Source organism: Anopheles aquasalis, chromosome 2 (genome assembly GCF_943734665.1).
Source record: "Anopheles aquasalis chromosome 2, idAnoAquaMG_Q_19, whole genome shotgun sequence".
NCBI lineage: Eukaryota > Metazoa > Arthropoda > Insecta > Diptera > Culicidae > Anopheles > Anopheles aquasalis.
The window spans coordinates 79,771,577-79,798,146 of NC_064877.1; the positions used below are offsets into that span (position 1 = coordinate 79,771,577).

At 49.8% G+C, this 26,570-nt stretch overlaps 1 protein-coding gene across 1 annotated transcript in view; it reads right to left on the minus strand.

Moving 5' to 3' along the window:
• The window catches only part of LOC126577128 (follicle-stimulating hormone receptor), a gene marked incomplete at its 5' end in the record, with an annotated part of 56,237 nt that overhangs the window by 29,068 nt on the left and 599 nt on the right, over positions 1-26,570 (minus strand). The gene's annotated exons all lie outside the window — the stretch shown is intronic.

The following is a 26,570-nucleotide window of genomic DNA, read 5'->3' on the forward strand; positions in this document are numbered from 1 at the left end:
TTATGGAATTGAACCCCTCTTGGAACATTAACCCCCGAGTGTGTCAACGAGATTGAGTTCAGTTTATGATTATGAGCCCCCCCTTGATGTTGGTTGTGAAGGGGCATTTTTCACATGAAATTGCAACGAATAGAATGTTAAAAATATCTCTCCAAAAGATATGCTTTAGTGTCAGCAACTGCAACGAACCTCAAAATGAGGATTCTCAACCCCCTTTCTCGCTGCAAATCGACCGCAACCAGCTGTTCGATAATCTTCGACGATCATTTCTCGTCGATAATATCCATAGCCTACTGCTACTGCTACTGCTCCCCATTAATGTCTTCCATCAAACCCGGCCAGCAAGCAGTAGCTGTTTATCTTGACCGGAGAGGCCACCGGGGGCCAACCGTGGGCATGCCACGCGTGAGAAAGTTCGTCCAAATTGCAACGATGCTGACCCCTGTCATCGCCAATGCTGCAAATCCTGCCCTGCAACGGAACGAAACGGAACGGATCTGCCAGAAAAAGTGACATCCAAGCAGCTCGGAACAACCATCCGACTGCGACTCATTAACAAGCCGAAACGTTCTGGGAGAAATATGAGCAACACGGTCGGCCATCAGAACGACGCAGGGCGCCCTCCCCTGCACCACCACCCGTGGCACAGGCTGACCAGTTCAAGATGTTGCTCGCTGACAGCAATTCAATTTTTCATTCCATGAAGGGGCACCCCCGAGAGACACGACCGAGAACGTCGCGAGCGGGCGGAATTCTGCCGACCGTTTGCATTCCCTCTTCTTTTTTGGTCTACTTTCGGCTTTCGCTTTCACTGACCCAATGCGCACCGTCGCCGTCGTCGTCGCCGTCGCTTTTTGGCGCTTCATCAGCGTTGAAAGAATGGATAATTTACGAATTCGGCAGCCGACGAAATGCGACTGGCGGGAGGGTGTCGGCGCGAATCGTGTCAGATGCATTATATTTAATGTTTAAAATGAAAAGAAAAGCACCAAAAATGCTGCTACTGCTGCTGCTGCTGCTGAACGATGCGTTAACGACCACCCTCATCGGTTCAGGAGATCAGCAGCAGCGAAAAGAAAAAAAAAACTCCCCGGACTGCAACTGGTGGAATGCATCCTCGAGGCAGGAGGAAGAGGAGTTCTGCTTTCACTCGATCACTTTCAACGGGAATGGTTCGCTCTTTTTTCTTTTTTTCCGCTGCATCTGTTGCCGTCGGAGTGTGTCTGTGTGGCTGCTACGCCAAATTTGCCATCAATTTGCCAAACTAAAAATAATTACTCAGCGATCCTCAGACAGGGGGCCGGATGCAGGATGTGTTTTTTTGGATTTGAGAAAAGAAACAATACGGCAACTCAAACCAAACAACGTGCATCGCAGGCGATCGCGATCATTGTTTACGCGTCTTTCTGCCTTCCCAAGTCAATCGGAAGTGCATTAACGTAAATTTGGCACAAATAAACACCGACAAACGGTGGCCAGAAACCGGTGGCCTAATTGTCGAATAATCATTTGTTTTGTGGTACAAAAAACGCAGTCCTCCAATTGTCCATCGATCGAGCAAGTGATCACTGCAATGGGCACATAAAAACGAATCACAAAAGTATGATTACAATTTTATAATCCAATCAGACCAGCGCGACCAGACCACCAGCTGCGATCGTGGTGAGGCACAATTTCCCACAACCATCTGCTGATGCTGCTGCTGCTGGCCAGTGGTGGTCGCAGTTTAAAAGTCATTACTCCGGTCCCAAGCTCTCTCGCTCCAGCGTGACCATTTTTCCTTCTTATTTACCGCAGGATTATGGAGTATCAGTGCCATCAGCCGGCAGGCGTGTGCTCGTGGTAGTGGATAAGGATTACCACCAGCCGCAGCCGCACCCAACTGGCGATGAGAAGCGAAGAAGGAAGAGGCATGATTTTATGATGCTTTCTCAATAGGGCATGACTGGAATGAATGTTGAGTTTCGCGTAACAATCGCGTAACGTACCAAGCGCGCGGGCGTACATTTGCGGAAGCGAAAGAAGAACGAGGCAGGCAGTGAATGCCTCGAAGGTGGAAGATTGCTCCTGGCTGCTCCGTAGGACGCCTCACAGCGTGCGATGTCCGTGTTTCGGGGTGAGAGAGGACACGATGGAGAAAGAGGAAAAACAAACATCACCCTTGGCAGAGGGATGCCAGGAGCTGGGCCCTGCCAGCACACCATCCAAGTCACGATGTGCATGATGGCCATCTAATGGCGGATGATTTCTTTTCAGAGCCTCCTTCGATGCCAACCTGACCGTTCGCTGTGGGAGCATGAATCTGTGGGAAAACATTATCATCATCATCATCATCATTCGTTCACTCTGGCGGTTTTGAGGAAAACGAAAAAGAGAAGAGAGGGGAATTTGTTAAGATACACCCTCACCACGACTCCCTCATAGCCTCCTTCGTCGCCATCCGTCATCAGGATGCCTCGTCGACGACAATATTGAAACGATCGTTTACGGGCGCCGGGGTGAAATAGAAAAATTGAACCGTTTTTTTGGCGTTCTACCACAACACAGGGCGAGGGTGGTGCGAGGGTGGTCGATGGTCCTTTTTTCACTTTCATCGTGGCTTGGTAGGTGCATGATAAATTGCTGCCCATCAACAGTGTGGCTGTGTGGTGGCTCTGGGTGGGCAGAACAAAACTCATCTGCCGGCCAACTGACTCCCCGGTCCCGGCTAGGCCTACCCACAGCGTGTTCTAACTAATCATTTCGAGCGATTACTCACTGACCCGGCCCAGTCTGCTGCTGTATCTGTTCTAGCATCAAAAGCTTTTCGTTCGTAGCAGCAGCAGCAGCAGCAGCAGAACTTTAGGAGTTGGTGGCGGCTGAAGACTGAAGAAGACGATCCGCAGAAGCGAGCAGACATGGAAGCCAGTCAGGCTTAACACGCGTTTTGTCGATAAATGGAGGTTTTATGGTTGCCAGCAGCAGTTCGTAACAAGCATTGCTATCGAAGGCACCAAGATGGACACACTTGGCCCATTATTGAAGCCACACGCCATTGCCATCGAGCCATCGCGAGCAAAGGAATCAGAGCGCAAAACCCCTTTATCCCTTGGACCCTCCCCACCCGCCAGACAGCTTCTAGTTTGTGGTTTATGGATGGTCATTTCCATTTCACCCCCCGACCAAACGATGGCCAGCAGTGCCAGCAGCAGTTGGGTTCGCTGTAGATCTGTCAAAGTTGACACAAGGCAGAGTGTGGCGAGAGATCGAGAGAGTTGAAATCCTACTGATGACTCTGTTTCTTCTTCTGCTTTTTTTGTTGTTGTTGTGGAAAGGAACAAGGGACACGAGTTGCGACGACAAATGGACGACAATTTGCGCACAAATTGAGCGAATAATTTAATTTCACTTTCACCGAAACACTGCTACGATCCGGTGTAGCGCTCTGACATCCTGGCACTGGCTTCTGGTCTTCCTGGCCACAACAAATTAGTTTCGATAGCCACGCATCCATTTCCTTCCCCCCCGGGGGGCCAGATGGCGACATCATCATCGCCCCGGTGTCACGTGAAATATCTGCAGCACCGGAACACCGGAGCGTGTCGGTGTCACTATGGCAACAGACAAAACGCAACCAAGAATGCTTCGACGCTCACATTCCATTCGCTGCTCAAAGGTGTACCCGTGCACCATGAAATATTGTGACAAATGGTGAAATGTTGTTTGTTGGAACACACAACAAACAGTCAGCAAGCACGACGGTGGCCTGTTAATACACAATATGATTAATTTGTGAACACTTTTTCTACGACAACTTGGCGCACGGCTCCAGAAAGGGGAATGAGGTATTCAAAAGAAGAGAGTCTGTGTGCAAATTTGCAAAATGCTCTTTTGGTGAATGGTGAAATGCACTCCCTGTCGAGTCGAGGATCAAAATTGCAAAGTGGTATTCCCCTCATTAGCATCCCACGAAGGTACTGTTGGTGATGTAAGTTATAAGCACTACAAATCGATACATTGGCCGCCGCCATCGTCCTCGAGACATACCACTATCTCTTCTTGACCTAAATGTCACCGCAGACAGCCAGACCGAACCAACCGACAGCTCTGAGTACGAGTCTCTGATCAATGACAACGGCACAAAGTCCCAACCGTTCGCTCCTTCGCTCCTTCACTCCTTCGGTATGGAGCGTCTGCCCTGGCTGACATATTGATTAATTTTTGATTTTTGATTGATTTCAAAAAGCGGAGCTTCTGGTCTGGTTGTTTTTGTTCACCCTTAAGCACCCTCCATCGATTCGGTTTTTAGGGATCAAAAAGTCCCAAAAATGTGACTCCACAAAAGCAATTAAAAGCTGCTGCTTCTGCTATCCTCGAATCGAATTGAGAAGGGGGAAAATGGTTGTGCTTTTTGCCGCATCATCTGCCAGCTGCCACTCAAACGTGGGATGGTACAGAACCTTCTCCAAAAAAAAAAGTCAAAATGCTCCAAAGAGGCCACTTGTGGGATACTTCTCCTCCGGCGCTTCTGTACCATCAGGACGGATCGATATAAAAGCATCAATTTAAGGTTTTAAATGTTGCAATTCAATTAACTTTCTGCCACCGGGAGTGAGTGGGGGGGGGGGGGGGGGGGGGGCGGTTGGGCTGATCAATCGGAATTGAATTCAATTAAAAATGCCATCCAGAGCGTGTCCAGCGCGAGCGAAAACGCAAACAATTACGCAAATCGGAGAAAGCTGGTCAGGCAGCAGATAGCAGGCCATGTCCGCCTTGTGTCTCACACAATGTCAATTAGGCGACGCTTGATATGATATGTTGCCGGTCCGGTATACCAAATGCCGGTCACACCGGCACACAAAGCCCCGGGATTCGGTCTGCCACGAACTTGTGCCACATCGATACGGGTCTATAGGCTTTCGGAATTTTGGGCGGCCCGGGAAACGGCCGCGTGTTTGCGTGCCAAGAATAGCGAAAACGACGTAACGGCAACCCACGGCTGGTGGTGATGTGCACAATGTGCGCGAAATCAAATCAAAATAAAGTAATAAAAATAAAAGAAATCTGTCCGCGCCACGCATATTTGATGGCCACGGCATCGACATCGGCCCTTTCTTATGCCCAGTATTCGCTTCCAGGCGAGCAGGCAGGCCAGTGACCGAACGTAGGATGCCCTGGTATGAGATTGATTGGCCGTGGAACAGATTGTGTCGTGGATTAAACGTGAACAGAATGGAAGCTGGTTTGGTATGAATCATCGGCTTGGACGTACCATCCAGAACCAAGATCGTGGGCTAACGGGACCACCCTGTTCCAATGGTGTCGATCTGTCTAATGCTAACCGGCAAATCGCAATGGCGTAAATCGTGGCATCAAATGAATACAGATTAAACGGGAACTAATGCTCCCTCGGAGGCCAATGCTGTACATGTGTGTTGGCAGCCAATCAAAACATCAAACTCCATGCGACGCACGTAGGTTTGCTGGCGTTGCGGTGCGAAAACGGGCACCATTCGGCAGCAGCAGCTGTTGCGCCAACGGCAACCTCGAATCAGCGTCAGTGGCAACAATGGCGTCGAAAGGATGTTAACACTTGGTTTGCCAGTTCCGGGACGAGTCGCCGGCACCAAATGTAACCACAGGAACTCGAGGATGGAAAAGGATCCATGGGCCGGTGGTCTAGGACTTGGTACAGGGCCATAAATAATGCTCAGCTGCAACCAGTCAGTGAAGACGCTTTGTGCTGGGTGCATTTGAATGTCGGTGCACCACAACAACTGCTACTGCTCGGTGACGACGGCAGCGACAGCGACAACGACAACGACGTGTCGTACGTGCACTTGTGGCATAATTGAGTAGCAAAATTGCATCGCGGTTCGTCGTTCCCTCTCCTATGCACATGTTGGCATGCAGCGAGAGTGCAGCACCGTCTGTCGAGTGACGTCTTCAAGTGCATTAGACGCAAGAGTGGTGTTGGTGTTTGAAATCAAATTCCCATTAAGCACGAACCGGGGGTAAAGTAGACTGCGTCTTCACCGACGACACCACGGTGTACTTTGATTCATGTGTTTTGTATGAATTTAAAATGAAAAACAAACACATTGAAAGGGGCAGCCATTTGTTGTGACGTCATTGAGACACATTATTACACATTCGCACTGCAAAATCGTCTCAAATACTCATTTGGTATGCAAACAACGTTTGTCTTTGTCCTCGCTAGGCTCTCTCTCTCTCTACCTCTCAAACACCAACTGCACGGAATGGCTTACCGGTATTTGGCCGACATTAAACAGTGCGAGAGCGTGCGGGCGGCAAACAAGCTTTCGAAGCTCCGGCGGCTGATTTATGTTTATGTAATTGGGTAATCCTTTCTCCGGCGCTCGAGCAGCAGGCACTGTACTGTACCGCTAGACCATCCTGGCCTTTGGCGTGGCTTCGTTCGACACAAAAGTTTAGAACCAAGTTGGTATCCTTTAATCGTTTCGTACACCGGAGCTACTGCTACTCTGGCGGCCTCTGACTAACGAGAACATTCATCGCAGAGTAACGAGAGAGAGAGAGAATACCTACAAGCCTCCGATGGTCACTTCTAGCACTTTGCGCTCCGATGGCTTTTTATGTTGTTTTCGACAGTCCACAACGAACTCCTGTAGTAAATTACGGTGAACCATGGATGTATACATATTGGATGTATCCGGGATGAACGTTTTTCGATCCTTTAATCACAAACTCCGTGGTCCAGGTTTTTGTCCACGTAATCCACTGGAAGGCACCGAAGATAAGCTTACCGGGGAGCCAAAAGGATGTGCAAAGGACCACCAGTAACAGCGGAAGACACACCAGTTGACCATTTGCTTCCGTTTAATGGCCCTGTCCATTAAAAGCTCAACTAGAATGTTCCGCTTGTTTTTGCTGCTTCTTTACCACTTCTTGCCTCGGGTTTTTTTTTTTGTTGTTGCCACGATCCCCGTGAGCTGATTCTCGATGTGGAACACCTGCATACCGAATGAGTTGAAGCTGAGAACCACACGGCAGGAATGAAAAAAGGGAATTTTATGCTTCAACGCACACATACAGGACGTTCTAACGAACCGTCGGTCGCTTGCACACCGAGATCGCCTGTTGCGCCGGATGGTGGGTTGAAAATTCATTTCACAAAAGCGCACAAGAGTGTACGGCCACAGCGCCGTAACAGCAGCGTTTTGCTAGCGTTAATATGTTATTGCAATGTCGGCCACCATCACCGGTAGTCACCCTGTATGCCTGTGTGCAAAGGTGTAAATGCTGTGACGTTACCGGTGACACTTTCACGAAGCCCTGGAGCCATCTACTCCAAGAGCGCCCTACAATGTATCGCTCGGTAGCCGGCAAGACCATCCATTACAGGGGACAGGAGCAAGAGAGAGCGAGTGGAGAGTGCTGGCATGCAAAACTTGCCTCGTACATGTGGAGGCGCCCTGCGTTTGGATTCGAACCAGAGTGGCCGGACCATTCCACCGCCCAGAGACCCAGAGAGAGCGAGAGAGAGAGAGACAATGGAGATCGGCAATTGGAAGGCAGAGGAGTGCGAAGGGGCCTCTATCAGGCCTCGGGAACTATGCACCGGGGAGCATTTTGATTACGGTGTTATTACCTGTCATCAATTTAACCTGTTTCTCGTACAGCGCCCCCCCCGTCCACGCGGTGGGGTGTCTCCCATGGATGTGTATGTGTCAAGCGGACCAACGCGGGTGGGGCGGTGCCATCGAGTGCTGCACTCCAGAGACCCCACAGCCATGCCCGGGTCAGCGCAGCCCCGGCCGCGCACACAGCGAACTAACGTTTTAATGATAATAATCACGCCATGAATAAAATAATAAACAAACTTTTTAATAAATTACCGTTACGGTGACATTAGGGAGAGGGCACCGTTTAGGCTGAGGGGTCACGCGCACACCGACACGAACACCAAAGAGGTCGAGGCCGAGTGAAAATGTGCGAGGAAAGCAAAAAAGTTACACTAAATGGGTTTAATGTTTGGAACCTAAGCAAACCTTCCCCGGGAGGGGGGGGGGGGGAAGATACCAGGATCAATGTATGGGTGTCCCCAAGTCCCCAGGGGATGTGCTACAATGTGTGTTGTGGAGCCAGCTTGTGATTAAATCCGTAATCGGTGCGAAAAGAAGTCATTGAGGTGCTCTCTCTCTCTCTCTCTCTGGTGGTTCGCCTGACGATCAAGTTGCCATCGCAGTAAACGTCTTTAAAAATGAAAAAAAGGAATCCCGCTGGACTCTGGCAGAACTACTATGATTACGTCAAAAAACCGTAGCGCTGTTGAGATGAGATTGCCATTAATATGCGCACCACGTAGCGTCGCCATTTTCATGTTTTGCTCATCATTAGTTGGTGCCGCGCGTGTCCGAATCACACTCATTACGCTCGCAGTGGGTGGGTGGGTGGGTTTAAGGATGCACACTGGCCGGCAATTAGGTAATTTGCTTCCGAATTCCGCTCTGGCAAAGCAATTGAATTCAGGGCCCGTTTTCCCGTTTCAATTAGCAAAGTCCGCTTCACAAATCCACTTCCAAAGAGCGCATCCTTTTGAGAGGCATTATTACGTGACAACGGCACCGGACAGCAATTAATGACGCACGCCACCGCCTCTTTACAGCACCGTGGTCCGTTTTGATTGTGCTAAGCCGAGCAGAACCGCATCGTCATTAGGCGCGAAATTGAATAAATATCATCATTAAACCATTAACCACATCAACGTCTTCGCGTACCAGCGATGAATGTATGTTTGTCGAGTCCATTTAGCGTGTAACAGATATGCGAATGGGATCTCCAGGAGCTTGAACAAATCGGTTCCACATTAAACGTCTCCATCGTCACGCCATCATGGCACCGGTGAAGCCGCTCAACCGCAATGCAACCGCGCCATGAGCTTGCAGTAACGGATACCGAGCGTTTGCACACCGCAATGAAAGGGCTAATGGGAGACTATGGTGCTGGAAGGTATAAATTGCTTCCCTGGCATGATCAGAAACCATCAATGGATGCTGGCAGCTTCCGAGCACCTCACCCAAGCCCAAGCTCGCAAGCGACGTGTCAAGTGAGGACAAATTGTTTGATTGCTGGCGTAATTGAGTTCAAGCTCCCGTGGACCGCTGCGGTTGACCACCGGGCGAACGTGATTTCCACGCAATCCCGGTCTGGTCATCGATTTTCATCCCCGAGGAAGAGCCTGAACAAACAATCACCACCACCACGACGAACAGGCGAGTGTCTGGACAGTTTTTTCAACAAAATCACCGCCAGACTCTCTTCCAATCTTTCTTCTTATGGAGGTTCCAGGGTTAAAGCGTCGGATTACACGAGAGGAGGGTTCCTGTTGGCTACCAAGTTGCGCCTTATCGTCTTCAGCATGACGTACGACTGAAGTTCAATCTTCAACTGACTGCTGCTGCTGCTGAAGTGGCTGCAAAGTCCCCAATTTCGATCGCTTGCCATCCCCGGGTGGTGGGGTTTGATAGGAAGATGTGCGTAGCAAAGCAAAGTTTAACCCATTCCCTTCCCCGAAGGATCCAGACGACCAGACGGCGGCGGTGCCTGACGGTGCGGACCGACTTTATCGTGGTCTTTGTTGATTTTTCCAATGATCGTTCGTCGAGAACAACATCAAGAGAGAGAGGTGACAGCTCGTGAACCATAAATCAGAGTCATTTTCCAGCTACCGTGTGTACCAGGGAGGGGGGGGGGGGGGGGGGGTGTAGTCTGTCCCATGACCACACCATAAAGCGCTCCAAGCACTGTTCTCCACCGTCCTCTCGAGAGAATGATCCTAATTGCTTTTCAAATTTGTGTTTTCTTCACCTCCAAACCGATCGCTTGCCATTTTGTGCATCCTGGACCCGAATCGGATCGGAATTTGTTTATCGTTTGCGTTAATGGGATGCACTCGTAACCGCGAAACGTGTGTTTTATGTTGGCAATCAACGGTGAAACCACTTTCCGCGGACGCGCGCGGAGTCCATTTGGTGAAAGTGAAAACGATGAGGTGAACCTTTGGTCAAACAATGTGCACCCACCGACGGAAGCAGTTGATGAATGTCCTGAAATCAATGAAATGTACTCGCGGCGTGCGAATGGAGTCGACAGTGGACAGCACGGCTGAGGTCACGCGCTCTGCATGTTTATGGTGAGTTGGTCAACGATTTATGTGCACAATTATTGGCTCGGATGTTGATTTTTGTTTTTCGGTTGGCGAAATGGCACTTTGGTCAACCGCTGATGGATCCACTTTGCAGGAAAAGGCCTGTCTGAGTGTTCACCTTTATTGAAGATTAAACGACAAGACACAAAATCACTTGAAGCATACGCATGAAGCATGTTGAGTTTCGTTTTATTGTTCTGCTCCTCACCAAAAAAAAAAGTCTGATTAAATGACTTCTAAAACGATTTTCTGTATTAAAAATGCTCCTTATTCCACTTGGCAAGTTCATCACTGGCCCACTGGCAGACGCTCTGGCTCTATTGTTATATGATCAATTTCTTTTAACCTCATGGTCCTAAAACGCACTGCTTGATGTGCCATCAAATCACGTGCCCTCTCACGCACACTGTTCCCTCTGCGTCATATGTTCGATCGTCTTTCGTTTCTCGATTACACATTACAACAGACAGATACGGGGAGGGGATGAAAAGCCACTTCACGCCCTCCACGACGGAGGTCGTATAACGCCAAATCGTCTCACGTTTATGACCCTTACACCAAGCGACGTTGTGGCTGATAAACGCGAAATGAAGAAAAAAAAAGCGAAAGAGAAGCTTCGCGCGTTATCAACCAACGTCGCGTCACTCTCACCCCAAGCCGAAGTTATCTTTATCGCCACGCGTGGCCCTTGCCGTGGCAGCGCGTGTAAGACACTCGAAGCACTTCTCTCTCTCTCTCTCGCCCGAACGCGCTGATGATGAAAGTGACGAAGCAATTCGTCGACCGAGCAGCAGGAGAAGTATCGATGGACAGAATGATGGGATGGCCGTCGTCGGTGGCCATCATGCCTACAGCCATTTATGCTAATTCTGGTCCATCGCGAGACCGCCAGGCTGCCAGGGTGGTCCACCACCCTGATCCAGAAACGGCTTAACGCGCCGTATCAATACCGAGCGATACGGATACGACGGAACCGTGAATGATGTGGATCGGTTTCATGAGGTACAGCCCCCTCCAAAGGGTGGCTTGTTTTTCCACTTTTCACGGGGCCCGGACCCGGAGGTTGAAATGAATATTTCATGAGACCGACCGGAAGTTTCCTTTTGGTCTCCGAAAGTGAGCTGACCGACCTCAGTAGTGGTGATGTGGCCAGATTGCGACGATTTGACGTTGGAGTGACTGATTATTCCATTCCAAAGTTACTCCTGCCCTGATCGTAATCCATTATTTGTGCGAAGGTCACAGGCAAATCAAGCCGGGCAGCGTCAGGCCGTTTCCTCGAGCGTCGAATGTTCCTCCAGCGCCCGGAAGCTGTCACCGAGGTTGAGCGAGATCACGGCACCGTACCGGTGCTTTAGCTTTTCGTAGTTTTTTGCTGCTCGCTTCCGTAGTTCCTGTAGCTTTTCCGGTGTCCGGCTCGCTGACAGCTCCTTCATGGCTCGTTCCAGTAGCTCGACGGTTTCGTGTTGTTGATGTAACTTTGCCAAATCCAGTGCCGTCCGTCCGGCCGTGTTCATCTCGAACAGATTACAACCGGCCGCAGTCAGTAAACACTCGACACACGTTCGGTGACCACCGATCGCTGCCAGATGGAGAGCGGTGTTGCCCATACGATCGGTTCGCCGGATATCTCCGCCACGTTTGAGCAAAACCTCGAGCGCACCGGTACGACCGTTGGCCGCTGCCAACAGTACGGGTGTGCGAAGCTGTTCGTCCACCGAATTCGCCTCCCATCGGGTGGCTTCTTTAAGAATCGTGACACTACCGACGGTGGCCGCGGCGTGGAAACGGTTCGCGGTGGTTCGCGCCATGCCCGCGAGTGTACTGAGCCGCGAGTTGCACCGTGACCACAGGAATGTCCGGGTTTTCTTATCAACCGGTTGAGTGCCAATTCAGAAGCGAGCTTATCTGTCGAGTTTGTTTAAAACCCCGTGATGAGGCGATTGGCGAATCGATGAAGCGACAGTTGACGTGCATCCTGTTGGCCATTTTGGAGCGTGCGCGCCTCGCCGGTGACAGAGAGTAATTGTCCAGCTTACCGACCGTCACTCGAGGCGTGTCCAAGCCAAGATCTGGGTCAGTGCAGGCGACAAACGGCTCCAACACTCGCGCCACAGCGACGACGCCTTCCAGCATGGTAGCACCGCCCAACGGTAGCGCAGCGCAACTCTCTCGTCGCTGCATGTATTGATTACTTTGACAAAGTATAAATAATATGCAAATGACTTCATTCGGCCCCATTCAGAGGTGGTAGCCAGCTGCCAGAGGGCCACCCGAGGACACTGGCAACTCCTGGTGCTGATGTTGCTGCTGGTGCTGCAGTCTTCCCGGGGATTAATGATGCTTTCGCCTTTGCACACCGCCACACACAGCGAGCGAACGAGTGAGGCACAATCTAATGGCACGATCACGCGATGAGATCAGAAGTCAAGTCATCGTACTATCGGTAGCACCGGGTTCCAGTTGTCTGACACGTGCTGCGAGGTGCCGGCCAGATAAACAATCTGCTCGCGAGTGTAATTAAACGTGTAGCGGATAGCCGGGTGGGGGCCCTTCGGCGACAGCGCACAGGTTTTAATTACTTTTCACCACAAATCCGCTCGAGATGTCCCGTAGCCCCAGACAGCACGAGCATTGCATTAATTGATTCCAAAACTCCAATGGAGCGGGTGCACTGACGATATCTCGCAGCATATCTTATCTTCTACGCGAAGTGCATCTACTTTGCTCACGCCTCACGCCCCTTCGCCAGCGATATCAATCTCTTGCGCTGTCACTGAGAAGCGCGACGACGACGACGACGACGACGACGACGACATTCCAAAATAGAAAAAAAGTGCGCTTGCCCGCGGGATTGACTTAATTTGTTCATTAATGAAGCTTGCGGTGCGAAGCGGAGCAAAAGATGTTCCGTTCTGTTCGGATCACACACCCTGGCGGGTGCAGATATACCTTGCAACAGGGAAGGAACACAGCATTACAAGATGGCCAGATAACGCGCCACGCGGCGTTCGCGGTGGTCTCAATTGGTTAGCGCTGCATTCCAGTAGCGAGCAAGCGCAAGTGCAAGCTCATCTCGTCGGCAACTGGTGGCGTAGTTTATCAGCAAAAAAAAAGAGAAACCGGACGAAAAGATAGATCTTGTGAGGATAGATTTCAGACACGCAACAGCTACTACTCTGTACGGTCGAGAGCTAGCATGCATGGCGAGATAAATCAGCCCCGTGAGTTATATTAATGGAGAGCATATTTTATGCCATATAACTGCATATAATTCATCGTACTGGCCACGGTTTGCCCCGGGTTGGCACAAGCAAGTGCAGCCAGCGGGCTCTCTCCACGCTTCTAAGGGAATGCTTTCGGTTTTGGGGAAATTGCTCTCTCTGTCCAAAAATCGTTTGCACTGGATGGAACACGAAAATCGACCGGCGGCATCGTTGCTTGAGCTGGCCAATTTTGGAAATGGAAATCATGTTCATGGTGTCCATCATGCGGTCGAACGGAAGCAGTTGCTTTTTTTCCTGTGTGCAGCACAGCATGCTATCCGCATAATTGAATTATGTTGGAGAAGCGCGAAGAACGTGATCGCGGGGATTAAAAGCTTTCACGATGGAATTTTGGTGTGATCAGTATGGGGCTTTCCTGTTTAATGTTTTGTGTAAAAGGTGCGATGAGGAAACATTTATTGCCTGTCATTTGACGTTATGCCAAACTTTATTTCATATTCAATAACACAAATTCTTTACAGTCAATTTCCAACCAAGCGGAATAAGAGCAAATTCGATTGTAAAGAAAGATTCTTCCAACTTAACTGTGCTCGAACACGCTAGGGACTTTATTTCATGTTCTTTTTGGCATTTCGACCTTATTGAAATTTGCTATTGTGCAGCTTAAAATTCATGAGAGAACATTTACAGCTTAAAAAAATCAGCTAAACACATAAAGGAACATCTTTACATTCGATCGAGACTGATGACAACCAGGTGGCCATGCGAACTGATCTGCCAGATTCCGTATTCGTTGCCATGCCAACAACCAATCCGTCTCAGCAATCCACATGAAAGCCTGTCTTTCAACAACATCAACCCACTCCCAAACTCGAAGTCGAAATGATTAATTACCTTATCGCGACACGGTCATCGCGCCAACATTTTTGAATCCCGCGCACAGGATGTAGCTCACGATTAAAGACAAAAAAAAACCGCTACGCACCCTGGCGCATCACACGATTTTCTCCGCTCCAGTCCATCATCAACACCGGGCGGACCTGGCTGGCTCCCACAGGTGATAAAGCATAAATCCACCGAGGGGCGCACCATAGTTTCGCGCAGCAAATGTCATCGTCGTCCTCGTTCCACTCCGATCCGATCCGATCCGGGGGGATACAGGTGGCCAGTTGGTGGCCTAGCATTAAAACACTGGCGCGCTCGGCCTCGAGAATGTTTATGATTATTGCATGCTCGCTCGTACGCACGCACGCACCGTGCGATGAGTTTCGGGCCTCCAAAAAAGGACATGAGCCGGCATGTGGCGATGCTTTCGGTCAGTCGTGCGGTGCTTTTTCTTCTCTCTTCTCCTTTACGTTTCCAGCTATCACATCATTCATTTCATGCGCGACTCTTTTTTGCCATTCCATGCAACAGCTGCTGCTGCTGCCGTTGGTGCTGCCTCGAGAGGTGGCCAACAATGTCGGCGGATTGCAGACGGTGGAATTGGCGAGCGGATTTTTATCATTTTATCGCCGTTATGCTCCCACCCATTCTCCCTCTCGCACACCCAGAGAGTGTATCTCTGTCACCGTGACGAGCTTCAGATGGATATGTGGCTGCGCCTAAGCCCGATAAGGACCGAGGGCGGAAAGAGCCAGCATAAACGGCGTGGAGCGCATGGCAAGTGGCGAGTGTATCTGGTAGTCTGGGGACAGACTGTGGAAGGAATCTCGATCCGCACCCCATTTTCGGGCACTTTCTGGGCGTTGGTGGGGCGAAACGCGTGGGAAAAGCGAACGAAAACAAGAAAACCACGACATCGGCACCGACATCGATTTGCTCGGATTTATGGTGGCTTGCGCCAGTTGAGCCAGTGGCCCCAGTCCTCTCGATGTTTTTTGCTCACTCTCCTCGTCTTTTTCTCTCTCTATCACACCGTCTCACCGTGGTCATGATGATCGCAGCTTGTTGGCTGCTGATTTTAATGAGCAAAATATTTCCTATTTCGGTCAGTGTGGCCATAGTAGCCATAGCATAGCCATCGCCATCGCCATACAAGCGCAACGACAACGATGACCCACAAAAGGCACCGCTGGACGGGCGGGGAGAAGCATAAATAAACCCCAAACTCCCCTCACCAGCCTTCTGGCCTTTACCCGGGGCACGATGCCCCGGAGAAAAGATGTAATTGATCTACTCCAATCCGTTCAGAGGCACGGACCGGATTTGGGACAAATTTAACGTCCCGTTGCGAGCAAAGAAAAACAGGGGAACGGAGGGAGAGAAACAACATTGTGCATTAGCAATTGCACCAAATGATGCATTCGAGATTAATGCAAGTCGGATGGCAATAAAGTTTTGCTCCTAAATCAGCGGCAAATCGTTCCGCTCCATAGCCGGTGCCGACGGGGGCCTCGAGCTGGCTACAAATCGGCATCGGCGCAATGGTCAGCATTCATAGCCCATTCAGGATGCAACATACATGCAGCGGCAGCAGCCGCAGCAGTAGAGCGTTTGTATAGCTCGCAGGCTGCCATAAAAAAAACGCTGCCGCAGCTCGTAACGGAATTGGCACATGCGGAATGTCTGCGGTCCAACGCACCACAACTTTGGTCCCTGGAACGGTGGACTAATAAAACATTCGCAGGTTTTCCCCCTCGGGGAGTGAGAGGTGAAATGCCGATTTCAGTAATTGGACTCGTTAACGGAACTTTAGTGTGCGTGCGTGAATGTGAGTGTTGCTCTGCAAAATCGTTTTATGAGATTTCATTAACGATACCTCATAAAGACAATGTGTGAGTGCTGCTGCTGCTGCTGGCCTCACCACCGGATTGACCATAAATTTTAATTTCTACTCTATCAGCACATTACCATCTACCGTGTTGTGTCTCGTGTCGCGGCGCAAAGGTTCAAGGGAGCAACGGCGTATCGGTGCCCAGGGAGTGCTTTCTGATTGATAAACTGATCCACATTTCATCAGCCAACTAGTCAGTCAGCCACGGTGCAAGGATATTATGCTAGCAATTAATTAAGCAAAACATTTTCGCAAAACGTAACAAACGCTGTACGTTACATCATGCGTGTGTTACGTGGCACGTCACCAAGAGTCCAGTTGAGTGCCATTCTCGGTCAGCAGCAGCAGCAGCAGCAGCAATTCATCTTTGGCGCATTAGCAGACCATGTAAAACGTTGTTTTCCCGATGGTTAACGATGCTAATTATGAGATCTTTAATTTTTTAAATAGATCTACTCTCACTTTTGAAGGCTGACGGAGCGTCAGGCCATCGAAATTAAATCGAAAACGAATTAATACAACGCAAAACAGCAACTATCGTGTGCGTAATCAAGCAATCGCGAGTTGTGCGCGAATGTAAACAGAGTTTTATTATCTCGCCGGCAGCGATCACCCGTTCCCATTCCGGCGGCCTAGTTCGGCGATTTGATTCCCTTTTCCTTTATTAATTGCCGACAACGTCGTTCGATCGTTACTGTTGTTGTTGTTCCAGGCCGGCGCCAGGAGGTAACTGAACTCGGGAACTCGGCTATTGCTTACGTCTTAATTACGAATTACCAGACATTAAAACCTCGCGTACTCGTTCCTTGTTTGGCCGCCACTACATGCGTGCACCTTCGTCTTGGCAAACAGCAAACGGTGCGTGGCCCTCGTTGTCACCGAACGATTTACTGCCGTTCTCAAGGATTACCAGTGTGTTTGTGTGGAGTTCGTGGCCTGAGGAATCGCCACAATTTATGTCGCCCAGACGGAACGCACATTCACGGCCACAAACATGCCATTATGCCGCTCCCAGAGCTCCCTGAATCCATCGTGGCGTTGCAACGCCATCGTGTGCCAGGAATGGCCAAGACAAACACATTTCGGGAGACACATTTCGCACGATAGTCATCGGGAGCTAATATGCTCCGGGTTTAGCCAGAGATTTCACCGCCACCACGCCCGTCTGACAATAATTAAAAGTTCCAGCAGACGGTTGATAGACACGCTGACTAGTCTGCACCGGTCTCCCCTCCCAAAAAAAACCAGCACCACTTCATTGGCCACCGGCGTCTTGGTTAGTGGGTGTCGTGGCCAATAGGGCGATCTGTGATTTCACTTTCTTTTGGCATCTAATTTTCTTTTTGCTGATGGCTCCCAGACCGTCCAGGAGCAGTCGGGAGTGTTCGAGGCAAGCTAATTGAATTGATGAGCCAGACGAGTTTTATGTGGGGCCACCGCAAGCAGATTATGACGATGATTAGCAGCGTCACCGAGAGCCCAGATTTCTGGCGAGGGTGCGCGCCATTTTTGTCTTATCTGGACGCCTTCTTCGATGCATTCCGTGTGCTGGAGGTTCTAGTCGTGTGCCGTGGCCCACTGCGATGTGTTTTCCTCCCGCGAGCTTTGCACGAGAAGAGACCGAAAAAAAGCGAATGTTCCTTGGATCTCCGATGTATTTTTTTTAACGGACACCCTCTCCTCGCACTAGATGACATTTGCCACGATGCTAAAAACAACAGCAAAGTGAATGGGGTGGTGAGGCTAGACAGTAGCGTAGCACAAACATAAAAATTTACATGTGTTTTTTGCGCGCCATTATGGGCGACGCATCGCACCAGAAGGCCCCTGGTGAAATGCTCCGGGACATTAATGCTAATGTTTTATGCTGTCTCCCGTCTGTCTCCCATGTCATAATGCTGATGCTAGTGTCTAGACCATTGCCACAGCTCCGTGTGAGCTCCGATGATTATGATGAGATGACACATTGTTTGTTAGTCAGAAACGAATCAACAGAGCGAGGGAGCCAATAACAATATGCAATCGTCAAGACAAACACGCTCGAAGCTGTTCACAAAAACTCACTCATCCTATAGATCTGCGATCAAGATTGCAGAAGTGCACGACGACAAAAGAAAAACACAACCGGCAACCAACATCGTACAGCGAGAACAGCAACAGGAACAGCAAAAGAAAGAAGAAAGAAAAAAACGGAAAGCTTTGCAAATCCAGCCAGACCGAACCGAGCGATCAAAGTGGCCACTTCGCGAGTACATTGAGCAAGAACATAAAAACGGACGTGCAACTATTGATGTACACTTGCACCATTCGGTTTGATCGCTCCGTTAATCGCCGCCAGCCATCGGCGCCCGCTCTCGAGTCGAAGTAATTTTAAATTTAATATCCCAACGAACGGACGGACCAACATTAGCACCGAAGAGCAGCAGCAGCAGCACCAGCAGCCAATTCGATAAGCAATTGTGCTGAAGTTTCCGTTTATATTGTTTCGTCCTTCGCTTCCACGACGACACGACGAACGAAAGGAAGGACCAACTTTTGAGATTCACCCTCGCGTGCGCGTATGTGTGAAGGACTTCGAGGGCGAGGTAGCGCTTTGCCTAGCGGCTACTGCGCTGCAGCCACTTCTTCCTTATCGACCACCACCATTGCCCTCCAATAACATCATTCGCTCGCTCGCTCGCTGGCCACTGACGCGCTGACTATCATTTTCACCGTGCACCGCGTTGCAAAGTGGGTGCGAGAAGCCGAGAAGGATCCACCGAAGCCGAAGCATAAAAGTTCGATCACGGTCCCTTCTTGCCCCACTCTTTGCGGCCACAGGACAGGACACTCGGTCGCTCGCTCGCTCGCTCGCATTTGTTATTAAACTTTTATGTGCGTTTTAGTGTTATATTTCATCGGGTTTTATGGTCACCTCTCCCGGGGGCACACCAGGGCACCGGTACCTCTTTCTTCGATGCAGCTCTTCATTTGAAGCTGCAGCTGCAAGCGCTCGCTTCCACCAGGAGCACCAGCACCAACCTCGAGATGCAATTCGGGCCAGTATCGGCTGTTGGGGTCGCCCTTCCAATATCTTACAATGCGACGATTGGTAAGGATTTGCAAAGAAGCGTTGAGCCACTTGCTCCACTTTCCTGGCCAGCATGCAACAGGAACCTGATGCTGATGGCCAGCGCATCGGAACCGGGAGCCTCCGGGTAGGGTGGCGAGGGGCTTTAGCATGAAATCGATTTCAATGAAATCGCTCCGATCCGGAACCCACTCTCCGGGCTGATGGTGTGCTGTCGAGCGCTGTCTGTGCTTGTGTCTCAGTCATCCCCATGGCAAAGGATTTCCTTCTCCGGAGTTTCTTTAAAACTCGTAAAGACATCCCGGCGTCGAAGGACAGCCCAGAACCTCCTTCTCGTCGTCGTCGTCTTCGTGTTGGTCGTAGGATCGAGGACGAGTGCTGATGTTGTAATATGCATGGCGCGGACTAACGGATGAAAGTGTACAAAAGGAAATTAACCTACATTCCTGAACCCTGAACCGAACTGGAGTTGAAGCTGGGAACAGGGAGTGCAGAACCTCATCGCTTCGACATGCTTGTAGCATCAGAAGCATCGATTGCGTAATTAGGTTACCAGCATGCAGCACCACAACATACTTTGACACAGTTTGGACCACACGCTGTTGCTGCTGCTGCTGCCGCTGGATCCTAGGAACCATAAAAACGGTTTGATTATGCTTGGATCGGATCGGATCCGGTGGTCGGTTTTGTCGGAATGCAGTGCGGTCTTTGATTATTATTCTGCAGAATCCGTTGTCTGCCACTCCTTCTCTCTCTCTCTCTCTCTCTCTCTCTCTCTCTCTCTCTCTTTCTGTTAGATTTGGCAAGGAAGCACCCCGGTACGACCATTAAACCTTCAACCGAATGACTGCAGCACATCGAGATGGTAGAAAGGCAAACACCCAAACAGTGCTTCCGAACAGGACTTTACCGTCTGATCCGATTGAGCTCCAGGGATCAGTATCCTCCTCCGGCAGAGGACAAAGTTTTAATTTGAATTTCCGTTTCGTCTCACGCTTGATCATCCCTATTCCGTTTTCCTCGGGGATGCGGAGTGATACGTCAATTAAACGCAAATTGTAAACTACTCCACCGAGCATTGAGTCAGCAGTTTACTGATTGTCACTGTCCTGTGGCACCGGGGGTAGTACTGGAGGGTTGACCAACAAACTCGATTGATTCAGAACCGGGGGGGGCCAAAAGGTTACCAGTCTCCGGTGGGAGACATGTTGTTTGAAATGTCAACTTCATCAACTCGAATCCGGGAGTTCATTCAGCGTTTCAGACGATGGCGTACGACATGGAAAATCCACGAAAATCATGCACACATATGCACACACCGTAGCACCAGAAATACAGAACAGAAATAGAAGGTGAGAAAAGACGAGGATATCGCGAATCTGGAGTGTCTGGAAACTTGTGGCCCCATGTCTACTACGACGTAAACCAGACGCCACAGCCAAATACGCTTTGTGTGCAGCTCGTGTGTTTGTGTTGTCATCGGTTCGGATCGCCTTTGAATTCTTTTCGCCAGTCCGTTCGCTTTTCTCCGAAGACTAAATACTGCCACGGGGCCGAAGAAAAGGTGCCATACAATGAGGTGGTACGTGTGGCAGCTGCAAGGCGTTGCTCCAAATCTGCCAATAAACTGCGAAAGAAAAACATCATAATTCCTGAATCCGCCGGCCAGCCCCTCGCCCGGATACGGACATCAATGGACGTGATCGTACTCCGGATTCGGTGGCCGATGGTCTCTTGTTTGCCCGCAGGAGGATTTTTGTACGGCCAGTTTTTGGCGATGGACATGAAACGGGTTATTAGCAATAAAACTGAAATCAATATCAACACACCGGCGACCCGGCCAGACCAGACCAGACCAGACCGGGGCCAATGGCTGTAAATCTCCCACAAACCCTGGCCCATTCCCGACGGTCACCCAGATCACCCGGCTTGGTGGCAGTCAATCGGCGCTCGTGGATTCGCACCGGGCACGAAATGGCTTATTTCTTTTTATTCGGCGGCAATTTATTGGTCACTCACATTGGTCGATGGTTTGTAGCCGCACTTTTGCTTCGAATTTATGGAACTGGAAAGTTTTGGGGATTTTTTGGCGGAACATTTCGCACCGTAAATCGACGCCCCTTGGCTCTCAACTTGGCAACTTGACAGAACACCATATTCAGGGACGTGGTGGTAGAATAACGGACTTCCAAACAAAGGGAAGAGAATATAGTGAATGGTCATGAACTAAAAGTCATTGGACGCATTGTAGTACCCTTGACACGATCCCGACAATCCAGAAGTAAACCGCGAGAAGGTCAGAAAGACTACCGCTGTCGATCGCGAAGACGTTGCACACATTGTGACTTAAGTTTACAATCTTCGCACAATTATAAAGCACTTTACAGACTGCAACCAAGCACCAAGAACGAGTCTCTGTCTCTCTGTCACACGTAAATCAGTATAATTTCACATCCCGTGAGCGCCACCATTTGTCTTTTAATGGTCGGAATCGAGACAGATTGTAAACCGGACCGGCGAGCGCAGGTCTAAAAGGCGCGCCGCCGTTAAATAAATCAATCAGGCCCGGAATCGAAGAAATATGATTAAAAAGTAAACGGTCGGTCGGTTGATCGGATACCAAAAGTGGCCATGCGTGTCATGCGTGTGTTTGTTTGGGGCTAAACCTTCCCCAGACTGGACCGTAAATCGCACACCAAATGTCGCCTAATTGCACATTCGTCGATGGCGGCCACTCCGAGGGAAAAGAATTAATGCAGCAATATAATACAAATGTGCGGCGGCCATCGTTACGCGGATGGGTTTCTGTTCGCATAAGTGATCCCGCAAAGTGTGTCATTAACTCTGACTGGCGCGAGCAGCAGAAAATTAATGAAACTTGACCATAACACGACGTCGGGTGTTGGTAACTCACCGAAAACGGATCTTTTCCATTAATAATAATTGCACATAATTTATAGAAACACTCTGGCCGGGAAGGTGATGCGTGAATGCACAAAAGGGAATCTGTATCCTGATGGGGCACCACGCCATGACCACGCCAGGGGATTGATCGGAAGATTCCGCCGCAAGCGACAGGTTAAATGAAGCGTGCATCATATTCATCCTGCTTCCTCTCTCTCTCTCTCTGTCTCTCTCTTTGCGTGACATTCGTGGACCGTGACCTACCGGGTCACACATTGGACCGCGAGGGCCATAAGTTCATCGATGCAGCTGCTGCTGCACCCAGCACCCGTCACAGGAGTCACACAAATAGCAACAAGCTGCCTGGCTGTCGATGGCGCACTCCTGGCGCGTCACTGTCACTCCACCGCCCGAAAAGAATCGTGAATAAAAAATCAGATAAAATTAATAATCACGTAATTTAGCGGGAATCACGCGGGTTTTTTCTTCATTTGTTCTCTTCTTCAACTTTCGACCACCGCCACGCCACGCCGGGAATGAATGCGCCACCATCAACCATTTGTCGTCTGCCCAGCGGACGCCACTGGCGACGCCACTGCCACCACCACAGCGACTCATATTTCTCTTTTATTATGCACTCTGGATGCAATTATTGTGCGCATTAAAGCATATTTATAATATTGAGTGCAGCAGGTTCGGTGCGTCGGTAGCAAATCGTCCTCACATCACATCGTCTGACGCGCCGTCACCCTCCCGGCTGGAGTGAGTGAGAGCATAAATTCGCGCGACAGACATTCGGCTACGCTCCGGACGTTGGCCGACGCTGGCGAAAGTGTCACACCAGTTCCGATTTCCGAGCCGAAATGGCAGGTTCGGTAATGGCATGTTTCAACCCCCATAATGATGATCGTTCAACCAGCTCGACGACACGACACGATCGTGTGGCATCAACCATCGCGACCAACAGCGTATAATGGTCACGCGGGCCCACCACTGTCCATCATTTTTCATCCCTTCAAAATCTGTCACATTGGGAGGGATCGTAAATGATTTTTTTTTTTTGGGACAGCCTGGCATTGGCAAGTGAGGAACGATGAATTCGCGATTCACGATTCGTGACATCGACAGCAAATCGGTTTAATCGGGGCTTTGCTCGGTTGTGGAATGGAGCCATAAAGTTGTTTAGTTTAGTAGCAAACAGTGGGGCTTAGTACGGTTTACCTTGGGTATCGTAAGCCTCTCCGAGATGCTGCACGCCACTAATCATCATTGCACTGAATGGTGATGGCGGGACGGAGAAGGTTAAGACAGTAAATCGGATTTAAAAATGAGCTCATTTCGATCTATTGCGACGTTCTTAAGGTGCAACGAAGTGGATAAAATGCAAAAAACGATTTAAAATGTTTAAAAGGAATCTAAAATTCTATTTAAAGACTTCTCCTTCTTACATATTAGCAATATAGTTGAGTTTTATATGTTACTCTTTAGTATAATTAAACTCTCTGCTAATGTAGATCATGTTGCAGCCTGATTTCGTGATTAATTTGTACTGGAACCAGACAGACAATATTACCTTCCATATTTGGTAACAATTTGTAAGAACGCTGTCCAACGCCGATACAGTAATTAAACAGTATTGAAATGTACTGTATAATTCATCAATATTCCATCTAGGAATGGTACATTCGACCATCTGGCAACTTTTGCAAAATAATTGGCATCCAGTGGCCACCCCCGGGCGGGCGTTTAAAAGACCTGTCCGTCCTACCTATACGGTGGCCCGTACGGCCGGTAAGATAAAGAACAAAACAGCCACACGAAATGCTTAACATAAATCATATCACGTTTAACAGTCAATTAAATGTCATGCCAGCAATTAAGCGCCACTGTTTCCCGGGGCCCTCGACCGATCGTTTAGCGTATCTCAGACGCATACAGAGCGGTCCAAAACTTGTTTATCAAAGTGTCGACCCTGCCATTTCGGGCGAGCGGATCGCTTTTTGGGGACTTCCATTCCCGGGGCATTGCGACTTCCCGAAATTCGATCCACGACCACGAAGAGGACGACGACGACGCGATGCAGAAGGCATTAAGCGAATGAAAGGGACACTGGAGTGTCCTACCGACCGTGAATGCACAGACGGACGGTGGGTACCCTAAAGAGTTGCGACAAGGCTTTGTCAGCTTAATGGTCACTCGCTGCGATATCGACACATGGACACGACACAAGCGCCAATTCTATCCACGTCGAGCTGAGCTGATCCTTTGCGCGGCCCTCTCGCCTGGTCAGCCCTCGCATTCCGACGCCGCAATAATCGTGACACCGTGGCCGTGGCTATCCAGCTGTCAATCATAAAAGTGCAAAGCGCAAGTGCAGCAGGGTGCAGCTTCTGATCCGAGAACCGCGTGCTCCGGCTTGTCGTGTGACCCACCGGCCTGGGCTGTCGGTGCGATTCTGTCTGCGCTCAAGTGTGATTGGCTCGGAATCACTCGGAGCGCCAGCACACCGGATTCAAACCGGATTGTGCCCCAGTGCCATCGCTCTTAAGCGAAGAGGGACACCAGCACTGGCGCCGAAGGGTGCTGATTAGTTTGGCCTGGAAAAACGCAAAAAACACGAATCACGAGCGCAAAAAAAAAATGGAAGAAAATCTCTCGGAATGTAACGATCGTTGGAATGTGTACAACCGTGCCCGAGCGAACAAGATCCTCCCGTGCCGCTCTAGCAGCAGAAGCAGTAAAATGTAGAAAAAAATGAATCTTTCCTCGATCCGGCTGCTGTTGCTCGTCCGGTCGTCGAAGCGAGGAGGCTTATCGATGCGGACCAACATATTAATCGAAATTATAAATTGATTTATTTACAACTTTATTGTATCTAATTAGAAAATGAAACCAGTTTGAGCCGTCGGTCGTGAGTGCGAGGCCACTGAAGCAACTACACATTAGAGAAAAAAAAGAAGTGAGGATTGCAAATGAATGCAGAAAGAAAATGGCGACAAACGGAACCACTTTCCTTGCAATGGCGATGCACAGATAGCAATTCAACATCATAATACTGAACGCATACCGGTTTAGGGTCGGTTGTTGATCGAGCATCTTTAGGTAGGTTATATGGTGAGATAGGAAAAAACGTTCAACAAGAAGCTTCAGTTGCATAAACATGTCCAGGAAGGGAAAAAAATGGTAGGATGTGGCCGTTTCAATTACCGGAACACATTACACGCAATTTCCAATTGATTATGAAGCTGCTACTAATTGCAGCACTCCGTGGAATCACTCGGAACTACAAACCTACTTAATTCTCGAATGAAAGACGAACGCAGCAAGCTAGGACTTTTGTTGAAATAAATCGTAGTAACCTATGCACGCCATGAACAATTATTCGATTTCCAACTACACTGCTGCACGGGTGCATTTCAAAGCTCCACTGGTATTTATAAACATGGCATGTTAACAGTTTTATTGAAATTCAACCAGCTCCAACTCTAACAAGCTACGTCTCCGAGTGAGTATCCCGAACACGCTCCTTCACGATTCCCAACGATAAGCTGCTTGACGTCATGGCAGGAGCAAACCAGTCATCGATCGCGGGTGCCTTTCCACTCTCGAATCGAGGGTTAAACTCACGAAATCAAATGCACCGCAGGCAGGTGCCCCGTGCCACGAGGTTGACCCACAAAATCGGATCTGAAGTGCAGTGCCGACACCTCGGCGCGTTCATCCAGCGTGTGCGCCGTGGCCCCCCCATAGTCTCTCTCACGCCAAAAACGGCACACTCTCTCCACCTCCTGGCCCCTTTCATCCAGGTGACAAGGTGACGTTGAACCGCTGAATTGTGTCTCGGTTCGTGGTTAAAAATAGTCACCAACCTACCTACAAGCGTCGCGAAGGCGAGAAGCAACCAACGACGACGACGACGACATGCGGTGTCGCGACATTACAACATCGAAGATCCGCCGGAGACGGAGTGGAGGAGAGGCCGAGCGTAAATGTTGTGAAAAATGAGTTCGTTGCATTGTTGTTTAGCGCATCGAGTGTGGCGCCCCGCCTGATGGTTGGTGACGTTTCGAGTTTCGAGCGTTTGAGATTAGGACGTCCCGGTTGGATTCATTCGTTTGAGCGTGAAAAGACGCCGAGAATCGAGGAGGCTATGGGTGGAAGAACCGAAAGACGTAGAATGGCTGTTTTGATTGAGCGAATCACAAACAGAGAGTCGTTTTGAGGAGCAGCAGCAGAAGCACAACAACCTTGACCCACCTAATGGTAGCGGATCGAGAAGGTAGCTTACGGCCACAGATTGGAGCTGACAGACGTGATACTGGCGTCTCACTGGCCCACTGGGATGTCATGTCAAGTGGACATTATCGTAAGATAATGTCATCAGCAGTCGCTCCGATGTGAAGGACGTTCTAAGCTCCCTGG